The following is an 11,705-nucleotide window of genomic DNA, read 5'->3' on the forward strand; positions in this document are numbered from 1 at the left end:
CACATCCTAGTTGCCTTCCTTAACATATTTGATTTTCTCAACTGAAGTAGAAAATTAGGGATACAAATGCAAAAGAGGGCTTGTTACAATTGGGTTTTTTTGGCTTTAAACTTAATGGGCCTGGACTATTTTAATTTTTTTAGGTAATGTATTAAATTTCGGTGTGCGTTCGGTTTGCTCAAACTTCGGTTCGGCTATTTCGGTTTCGGTTTTTTGAAGGTGGACACCAAACACCGAACCAAACTAGTTCGGTTCGTTTCGGTTTGTTGAAGTTTCGGTTCGGTTCGATTTTCGGTATTTATGCCCAGCCCTAGTTATAAATACAAATTCATTCCCTGAAGTGAATGTGACAACATTTAGTAAAACTTATAGATGCAGGCGTGCTCTTGGTTATGAAAATATCACGTCTCACCTCCAGAAGAGGTAGAATAATTGAGTAGAAATATTCTGAATATTTTATTCTTTAATCCTGAAATAGTAAACTTTTGAAAAATTTACTCCTGATGTATTGAGACTTTGAAATTTACTCCCGGAGTAGTAAATCTGAAATTTACTCCCGAAGTAGTAGAACTTTAAAATTACTTTAGAATTAGTAATGGCAAATCTCCCTGAATGAGATGATAATACTTTTTCTTGGTTGTTGTCAAGATTGCCGACCACCAGGTATATATGGAGTTATTCTCTTTCAATCTTTTCGTGTGTTGATTATTGAATCCATTAGTTGCTTGAATTTTATTATGAATTACATTTCTTTGTTTTCCTTAAATTGCATAAAGTGAGTAACTTTACATCATACTACGAGGAGGAAAAGGCAGGCAATGACAAACAAAACTGATACTTTTCAGCATTTAAAAATGTATTGTCTTTAAATATCTGTTTAATTACTGTTTATTTCATGACACCAGTAGCGTCTAACTAAAATTTCTGTTAAGATACCAGCAGTATCTAGGCAATATTTGGTAGCACAAAATTAATGATCAAGGATCATGACATTAGTTGGTGTTCAAAAAAAAAAAATGTGATTATGGAGAATAAATTAAAGGCTCCTGAAGAGCTCATATAGTATTATGTCATTCGTTCTAGATTGTAATATATGAAGGTGTTATGATCAAAACACAAGTTATAGTAAATCCGAAATTTACTAAAGTAAATGGCTATTATATTGAAGCTATAAATGATTGGAGGGCTAAATATCTTCAAAATCATAGTGTGTAAGCCATATGTATGTGAAAAGTTACCCTCTCTATTCTCTAAATTGTACTACACAAATATAAGCGTGATGAAATCATATGCCATGATAAACCAGAAGTTTATTGATACAAAACAGGAGTTCATGTCATAGTAAACCAGAAGTTTACTAAAGCAAACATGGCATGGTAAACTTAAAGTTTACTAGTATAAATAAATTTTATTAGTCGGCATGAGCGGTTTGGCCATCCCGATTCAAATATAATGTGCAGATTGAGTATTTGACATATATTGAAGAACCAAAAGATTCTTCAAGAATTTATTTTTGTTGTTTGTTCTCATGATAAGTGGATTATACTGGCTAATGTTGGGATTGAATTTCCTAAAGGTGAATATGGGCCCGTTCACCTATTATGTGATGTCTCAAATAGATGCATCGATAAGACAGTCACATGTGTTTTATTGTCGATCTGCAGTTTGACATATGCAAAGGTACTTGCTCAAAATAATTGAGTTGAGAGCACAATTTTCAGATTATGTAATCAAGATAATTCATCTTGTTAATGCTAGTTTATATTCAAGCTGGTTTGGCGTTGAATGCCTCCGATAAATAGCTAAACCATTGTTTATGAGAACAAAGCTTTATGTGCTAGTCTGAGATATGATATATGGTATACAACATCACTTGTATGCTTCAGACCAATAAATTATATTAAATTCTCTCCTCACAATTGGGTCAGGATTAGGAACTAGATATTTCCATCTAACAGTTTTTATGTATGGTATATGATTAATTAATCTACCATGATGTGCAAAGATGGATTCCCTCAAAGAATATGGGATATATGTTAGTTTATCTAACATAAGGGGGAGGTATAAGCAGTTATGAAATATGTTGTAAATTATCATTAGTATGATCCTCATTCAAAAAGTAATTCAAATCAAATGCTCGAAGCATTGCTGACCCAAAATTAGTCTCATATTTCAGCTGCAAAATGCTCATACTAACATTGATGTTCCCGAAGGACAGAGTATACAACATGTATGAAGCATGTTAGATCAATCGGTTCCAAATGAAATAATCCTTGAAAAGGGAAGGAACAAATGATGAAATGATCATTATAAGGAGACAATGTGTTCTTGAAGAGCCTATGACATAACACTTCATGAAACCTTATGAGAGGTTAGGTACCTAAAAATAATGGAGGTGATGAGATCTCAATAAGTTATGTCCTATTACACCGATACAAGATAATATATCGTCGACGATACCTTTGGTACAATATAGCGCAATATTGTAAAAGACCATGAGGATCTAAATTCTATGTCTATTAAAGCATGCTAACGTAGAAATTATTATCAAGTGAAATAACGCATCTTGGTAAGCGTTAAGCTTATTGGACCTGCTGTCCAGACATCAGAAGATGTCACATATTTAAATAGAAATAGATGTTGTCACATCCTATATGAATTACTTGACAAAATTATATGAAAATTCCTGAAGAATTTTAAATGCCTGAAGCATATACAAGTTGTAGAAATTTGTTCATAATTCTTATATGAGTTAAGTTAAGCAAGGTGAACGCGATTTTATCACCTTAATGAATATTTACTGACTAAGGGCACAAATGACTCTATTTATCCTTATGTCTTTGTGAAAATCAAAATCTGTCATATTGTTAGTGCAAGTTGATGACTTGAGAATTATTGAAACTCTTGAAGAGTTTTCAAAAGAAATAGATTATGCTGAAAGAAGTTGAAATGAGAAACTTGCAGAATTTTTTTGGTCCTGAAGTGCCATATCTTTATGCAATTAATGCATTTATATATTTTTCTATGACTATGGGGGATTATAGTTATACGATGTTGTTCTACATGACACTCAAATCATATAAAGATAACAACTGTTTATAAAGCAAGTCAGGAATGCACTTGAAGTAATTTCGACAATACAACTCTATTCAAAGACTGAAGATGCAGCAACATATGTAATCCAACTAAAGAGAGGATTCATAAAAGCACAAGGCATGTTTCACCAAAGTTGTTCTTCACACACGAGCTCCAGAAGAATGGTGATATCAACGTGCAAGAGATGTGTTCGAGCGATAATATGACTGATTTATTCACCAAGTCTCTACCAACTGCAACTTTCGAGAAGATGGTGCACAAGATTGAGATGTTAAGATTCACGTTTTTGGATTGAAGTTCTCATCAGAGGGAGTTAATACGCGTTGTACTCTTTTTCCCTTCCAAGGTTTTTATCCCACTGGGTTTTTCCTTGTAAGGTTTTTAATGAGGCAACCAAATAGCGTATTATTAGAAATGTGTACTCTTTTTCCTTCACTAGATTTTTTCCTATTGGGTTTTTCTAGTAAGGTTTTAACGAGGCACATTATCTATCGAAATAGACATCAAGGGGGAGTGTTATAAATATTATTATAATATTGTGATGTCTATCTTTAGGAGGAATTTTAGGGTTTGTGACTTTGACACCAAGTCAATTCTCTCCTATAAATAGAGGGGTTCTCTTCATTGTATTTCATCCCTGATAAGAAATAAGAACCTTCTTCTCTCTTTCCCTACAATATTCTTATTCTTGTTTCATTATTTTATAATAATAAGAAAATAGAGCCATATTTTAGACACAGATAACTTTTGTTTTCATTCGCGAAAGAGAAGAAAGTTATAAAAAAAATATTTTCTATTAATTAAAATTTTAATAAATAAGCTAGTTATTTTAGTATGTTTCTTATATTATTTCATATTATAGTCTAATTATTTAATTTTTATTCTTTAATAAATCTAAAAGTACTTAGTTTAATATTTTTGTTTTTGTATTTTATTTTTATCTTTAAAAATTAGAGAAAAGACAAAAATAAAGAAAGAACAAAAGTAGAAGAAGATAAACTAACAAAAAAAGGAAAATAAAACTAAGAGAAAACAAACAAAATAACAAAAAAGGGTGCCGACTAAGATTTTAGCGGATATAACGAAAACAAACCAAAAGAAAAGCAGTTTGGAAGGGACGAAAAGGCAAAACTGACTCCACAATTCAAGGGGGTGTATTCGGGCAAAACTTTTGCTCTCTATGGGCATCAATTGCTATTAAATTCTTTGGGGGCAGGGTTGAGTAAATAGTTTGCTTTTATGGATATTTTATGTTGTTTTTCCTAATATCATGTGTGATCTGCTAGAATGATCTTGAAAATCGGTTGTGTTTGAATTTTTTATCATGTTTGCCTTATAGATAAAATTAGTTAAGTTTACCAAATTTTGACTTTTGACCTTCAAGGTTTGCTAATGGGACAAGCGGAAAGACCCCCAATTTTCATGATCTTTAGGTGTAATTTAAATATTATTAGTTTAGAGGTAGTATTCTCTACAGAAATTTGTAAACTTGTTATGTGAAATTTAAGATTTTTTTTTTATTAATAATGTGTTCCTTACGTGCAAGGAAAAATATTGAATTTAAGTTTCTTCTTATTGGATTCAAGATTTTTAGCTAAGACATTTGTTTGAAGATATTAATTAAAGAATTAGGACAAAATTGAGGATTTACTAAAGATAACGTCTAAAGTTTATCATTTAATAAGGAGTAGTTATTTTATAAGAACTCTTACCACTCTTAAAATCTATATATAATATAAAGCTAGTCATAAACAAGATGACATAACACCTCTCTATGACCACCATTCCTATTTATCTTTTACCTCCTTTTTTTTTGATATTTTCTTCCTATTTTTCCTATTTATCTTATTTTAAATGGTTTGAGAATTGCTACATTCATTCCTCAATTAATGTCCAAATATTCAAGGAAGTGAAAAAAGAATGGACGTGGATTGCTGCATTCAGTACTCAATTAATGTACAAGCGTTCAAGGAAATGAAAGAAGAAAGAATGCCAGTTGTTCTATAGTTTCCCTAACAGTTGCACTCATTGACACGGTAACTGCTACTAAAGAAATAGAAATAAAAGGAAGAGGAAAATAGAAAGAGCAGCTCACACATTATGGTTGACAACGAACAACAACATTTAGCTGTAGTACTTTGACCTGCAGCCGTTAAGCTTTTCCCAGATTTCACAAGAAATCTTCAGCTGATATTCATCAAAAATTGAGTGAAAAACATGTCTATATTTAAAGTGTGAAATAAGATTTTATATTTTGCATGACAAAGTTATCTTGGAGCACAAAAGTGAAGCACTAATCAAATCATGAAAAGAAGAATTTATCACTAAAAAGGTAGCTTATATTATTGATTTTGTATATTCCAAACTTTTTTTTTTAGAATTTTCAGGGTAAGTCTTTTATTCTTTATGCCCAAAAATATATGAGAAGCTTTTGATGCTCGATCTCTGAAATTATCTTTTTTAATGTGAATTTATCATTTATACATTAAATCGTGATGTGATATAAGAGTCAGCGGATCACTTATGCTTTTTTTTTTTTTTTTTTTTTTTTTTCTGTTCTATAATTTCTGAAAGACTATAAGTAATTTTTGCACATTGGAATTCAAAACGTAAATCAGTGGCAGATGAATATGAGCGACCCTAATTTAATGCTTTTATGTATTAGAACATAATGAGGAAGTTTAATTTTTTGTAGGCGTAATTGTAGTAGCTTTATTCATTATTAAGAGTAGGATTATTATTATTGGTATGTTTTCTATGTGCTTTATCGGTAGGTAATTTTCATATGCTTATGCTTACGGGGCGGTAACCTTTTTTTGTTTTTTATGGTATATTTTATTTATGTTTCAGGCTCATGCACTCAGAAAAGACATTCTATTCGATACCTTTATGTGTTTATTAGAAATCATGCGAATTTTCAAGAAACTTTGATAGGCTTTAAAATTGTCGTTTTAGTCATTAGCGAGAGTAGGAGGACAATTTTTATAGAGTGCCTTTATTTTTTTTAGTTAATCGGCATGTAATTTTCTTTATTGAGGTTGTAATTCTTCTTGGATTTTGATTTTTTTCTCTTTATATCGAGCCGATGCTCTCAGAGAGAGGTTTGAGCTAACAAATACGTGTTATGTTCTTATTCTCCTTTTTTCCTCCATATTTTCTTCTTACTTTTCAGTAAATTTATAATTATTATGCTTAGTAGCATGTTAATTCTACTTTATGCATTTATGTAAATTTTATTTTCTTAGTAGAAACAGTTATTTTAGATTAAATGTTGTGAATTAATGTCTATACCTCTAATTTAATTATGTACGCCATTGTTTTTGTATTTTTTTATGTGTTTTCATTAAACATATAATTTTGTATTTAATACGTAAGAAGATTTTTTCTATGACCGCGCGAAGTGCGGACAAGTACAGTAGTTAAAATTATAAGATTTGTCAAACTAAGATAACTCTATAGTTTCGTGACTTTTATTATTGAAAATTAACAAACTTCCCAAGTAATAGTATAATTTGAACTACACGTGACAATCTCAGCTTAAATTTTGTAATGCGTCTAAACTGGTCATATTTAATAATTGTGAGATCTCTTCTTTATTTGTTTGTGTTTATCTAGAACGTACATTGCTTGGTGATGCATTCTAAGTTTCAACCAAAGTCCAAGTACTAAATTCATGAATCATACCCTGTATTGGGTTAATTAGGGTTAGCCGAAAATTATTAGAGGTGGTGTTTTTATTTCATATTGGTTTTCAGTCTATTGAAAACAATGTCTCCCCTCCACAAAAAATAAGGGGTAAAATCTGTACACATCGTAGCCTTCTCATATCATACTTGTGAGATTATACTGAGTATGTTATTACAGTTCTATAAATTATGTGATCAAATTGAATTGAAACATTAATTAAATTTAATTAATAAACATATTGGGTGAAAGAGAATCATACTTAGTTATAGTTGTACACTTAGGGGTTGTTTGGTAGGAAATAAGTTATCTCAGGATAACTTATCCTGGGATTAGTTATTCCGGGATTAGTTATTTCACCCTCCCACAGGGATAAAATAACACTACAATCCTAGGATAATTAATTTCGGGATTAGTTATACCGTCATTTTATTCCAATCAGATGTAGGATAAACTCATCTCAAATATAATTCAGGGAAAATCTTAGTCCAAAAACTATAATCTATCCAAACCATTCATATTTAATTAACGGAAAAGGCTCAAATATGTCATTGAACTATCAGAAATGACTCATTTATGCCATTGCCATTACCAAAATGGCTCATCCATGCCATTTTTCATTAACGCCGGTTTTACAATACCAGATATGACACGTGGCGATGACATAATTTAGTTAGAGGCCATATGTCACATCTGGTATTGTAAAACTAACGTTAATGAAAAATTGCATGGATGAGTTATTTTGGTAACGACAATGGCATAAATGAGCCATTTTGGTAACGGTGATGGCATAGATGAACCAAATTATTGACAAGTAATATAAATAAATCATTTCTAATAGTTCAATGACATATTTAAGTCATTTTCTATTTAATTAATGACTGATTTTTTTAATTTTCTTTTGTTTATTTAAGACTTCCCGGTTATGACGCTCGATTATGCGATTTAACTTCTCAAAGATAGTTAGGGTTAGTGGGGCATTTTTGCAAGGGGAACAACTCTTTTTGTCTTCTGAAAAATTCTGTACGTTTCCATTAATTGAGAAAAAGCTCCTTTTATTTCACGCATAGAGCACTAATAATCCTCCTAAGTTTGAAGCATTAGCCCATAGTTCTCTGCTAAACGGCTGTTATTATTCAACTTAACCCATTGGATTCTTTCCCATTATGTTAATTAAGTTCACAGACCCAGTGACCCTAAAATTCCTTTGGTCCAACTTAAGCATATTACCTACCGGGTATGTATTGATTTCCCTCTCCCTATGCCTCTGTTTCAAAACTCTAGAAAGAAACAAAAAGATATTGTTGCCATATAAGAAAATCAATCTAAAGCAAGAAACAATACACCAAAGAGGAGAGATTGTCATTATAACAGAGTGTAGCCCAGCTTGTATTACGCAAAAAGACGTAAAACCTAGGTGGAGTTTTTCTTTTTCTGTGGATATTATATAATGAGTTCTAGAGGCTGTGACTTGTGGGTGGGAAGGAAGGTTTATTTGCATTTGAGTCAATTCGACTTGGTTTGCATATCCTGTATGTGCACAGTGATTTTCATGTTTTGTAGCTACAATTAATTCAAATCCTTATCACTGTGGTCAGAGTTCGTATGGTGGAATGTGAAAAAAGAACTTATAATTTTTTATTTTTTTTTGTTTCAGGTAGCTTACCTGTATTTATGGGGAATGTATCATGTTTCAGCCGTTTCACTGCTAATTGTTTTCATCAGGTTCGTCGGTCCCTACCACGAATAGGGTTCTTATGGCATGGTTTGATAGTAAATCTAACCTAGTCATTCATCAGAAGAACCTGAAATGTAACTGAATGCTTTTGACTTTGTGATTTATCGGTGTTACTTACAGTGGCGGAGCCAGGGTTTTCACTAAGGGTGTTCAAATAATGAATAATTAAACACACGAAAAAGTCAAATGAGGTTCAACATTCACTATACATACATAAGTTTTAACCATGTATACAACAACAACAACAACAACAACAACAACAACAACGACCCAGTGGAATCTCATATCTTGGGGTCTGGGGAGGGTAGAATGTACGCAGACCTTACTCCTACCAAGGTAGGATGGCTGTTTCCGAGAGACCCTCGGCTCAATAGAAGCATAAAAAGGGAGTCAGATAAGGTTAAAAGATTCAAAACGATATTGCAATGAAATAATGCAAGCTTAACAGTAAAACAGGATAATCAGGGAATTCAAAGCGATATGGAAATGCAAATAACGAAAGCGGCACAGATAAAATAGAGTAATCAAAGTACAGAAAGTAGCAAATAATAACATAAATCAAAGCACAAGAAATTATAATGCGCTAATGCGCCTACTAATAAGGAAAGATAACGAGACTTATCTACTAGCCTTCTACCCTAATGTGGGTCCTCCACACCATGTATAAACGGTGTAATTTTCCGCCGAAGGGGGTTAACCCCCTTAGCCCTACTTGGCTTCGCCCTTGGTTACTTACCGCTAGATTCTGTCACTATTAGTTTAAAGTTCTCAACAAACCCGTAGTTTTATTATTTACTTTGTAATGTTTATGGTTTCATTATTCTTCAGCAACAATCTTAAATACCTTTCTGTTGTTGTTCTTTTTTCTTTTGTGTGTAAATTCTAGAATGTATACAGTGTACTCATTAGATTTCTCAGTAGCCAGAATCATGGCACGTCGTTGCTTTCTTGCACCATAGTAAATACTGGGATACCTGTTTATATGCGTACTTCTTAATGTCAACAGCTCTCTAGATGTTTTCCAGTAACTTGAGAATTATGTTCATTTAGACTACTTAAATGACTCCTCCTGCTCATGACCTTTGTTATTGGAGTCACTGCAAAAGTGTAAACACTTTCTTCTTTTCAGGAGCTTCCACATGATCTACTTATGCTGATGTTTGAATGTCACAAGTGTAAGGTTGAAGATTTTCTCATAAATAAGTGTATGTATGCGTTGAGTATTAGCTCTCACTCCTTGGATCGCTGTGTTATTAAAGACATCCATTGTTCTTTCCATTACCGGAAATGCGCGGACTAAAGTTTGATTCTAGAAAGTAGTTGTGCAGCATTGCCTACTGCATGATTGTTTTGTTTTAATTTCTTTTTCACACTATGAATTAGTTGTGTAGCATTGTCTACTTCTTTATTGTTTTCACACATGATATTAATTTTCTATTACTGTACGTAATACAGGTACTCCTCACATTTAGCTGTTTCATTTTGTTTTATGTAATATTTAACCACATATCACTGAACTTAAAAGGTTCTGCAAGAACAGTTGACCTTTATAGAGGATGAGGAATCCCTACAATGCATGAAGCCACCTACACAAAGTATACAATGGTCAAGTATGCAACATTCACTAAGTTTCATATGGTATCTTATACTTCTAGACTAAGTATTTCATGAACTATTGAGCTTCAACTCTTTATCTATGTGATTTTCCAGAAAGTTTCAAAATATAATGCATATGATGGCAGTGGCAGAACTGGCTGTATTGACACCCACCTTTATTTATTCGTAGTAGTCAATTTTACAGTGAAATCATGTGATAATCGGATATCTAATTTTCAGATCCTTATAAACGTCGAAAATTCAATACATAACTACTGGCTCCTACTGTTGGTTCGAGAATGGGCACAATTTTGTTTTTGTATACTCTCTTAAAATGGGTAAGTGAAAATTTCTGCCAAATTTTTGGCTATTTTAGTAGAAACAATTCTTTCTCATCTTGTAACCTGGGAATATCATTAATCTTTTATTTCCCTCAGGTGGACCTTCAGGTCAAAAGATTTGACACCACGCTTCTCTGTTATGCCTGTAATAAAGTCTATCGGAGAGAGAATGATACCTCCTATCAATAACATTGTAAGTCTCTTCTGATACTAGAATTCTAATTGCCCTACTTTAGAGTTGCTGATCTTGATAAATATTAGTATTTATCTTTCGTATGAGGTTTGATATTAGTAAAGACAATGGTAGTGGAATGAGATGATCGCCATCTCCTTGTTTGAGGGAGATACTAAATATTAACGAGCGCAACGGATATAAAAGAGAAACTTGATCAGTACATGATGATTTCTAAGTAGTCAAATATGATAGAGAAGAAGCTTTTAAATGATGTCCTTTCTGTTTTCCAATTCCTCGCACCTTCTACCTACATATTTGCAAGACCTTCGCCAAAATTGTATTCCAGACCTTTACCCTGCCAACTACTGCTAGCAAGGAATAACTGCATATAGAATAAGCACGTGTTACCTTAGTCCCCCTTTCCATTTTTCAATGTAAATTCTTATTTGTAATTCGGTGCAGCCTCTTCTGATTAATTAACTATTTATAGTTCCCAACCTGCTTGTGGTTGACTATTTGACTTTAATAAGTAACTCGTATTATGAGTTAATGAAACTTTAAGGTAGGCATATGGTTTGTATTTGAGCTGGATTCAGGAGTATATCTCTATCTCATAGTATCTACTATAAATATACTGCTATTATGCCCCCCAAACCTCTGATCTTCAGTTATGATACTGCAGGAAATGGATGCAGCTACTTTTAGAGACTTCGGTAGTCATGGATGGCATATAGAAGTGGTATATAGTATGAACATTATTTTGTTAATAATTCTACTAAACATTTGAAACAAATATAAATTATCTTTCTCAGTATCTGTTGGACTTCTTTTGTACAATGATGTTACGCATAGCCTGTACTGTCCACGGGCATGGGCCATGCAGTGAAATTGATAAATATGAAGACATAATAGAAGAAAAAAGATTAACATAAGACAGCCTTGGTCTTGGTCACTACCCAGTGTAATCCCACAATAGTGGGGTCTGGGGAGGGTAAGATGTACGCAGCCTTACCCCTACCTGGGTAGGGAGGCTGTTTCCGATTGACCCTCGGCAACCCTCCTCCTTTATCCGGGC

The sequence above is a fragment of the Lycium barbarum genome, chromosome 12 (genome assembly GCF_019175385.1).
Source record: "Lycium barbarum isolate Lr01 chromosome 12, ASM1917538v2, whole genome shotgun sequence".
NCBI classification, from domain to species: domain Eukaryota; kingdom Viridiplantae; phylum Streptophyta; class Magnoliopsida; order Solanales; family Solanaceae; genus Lycium; species Lycium barbarum.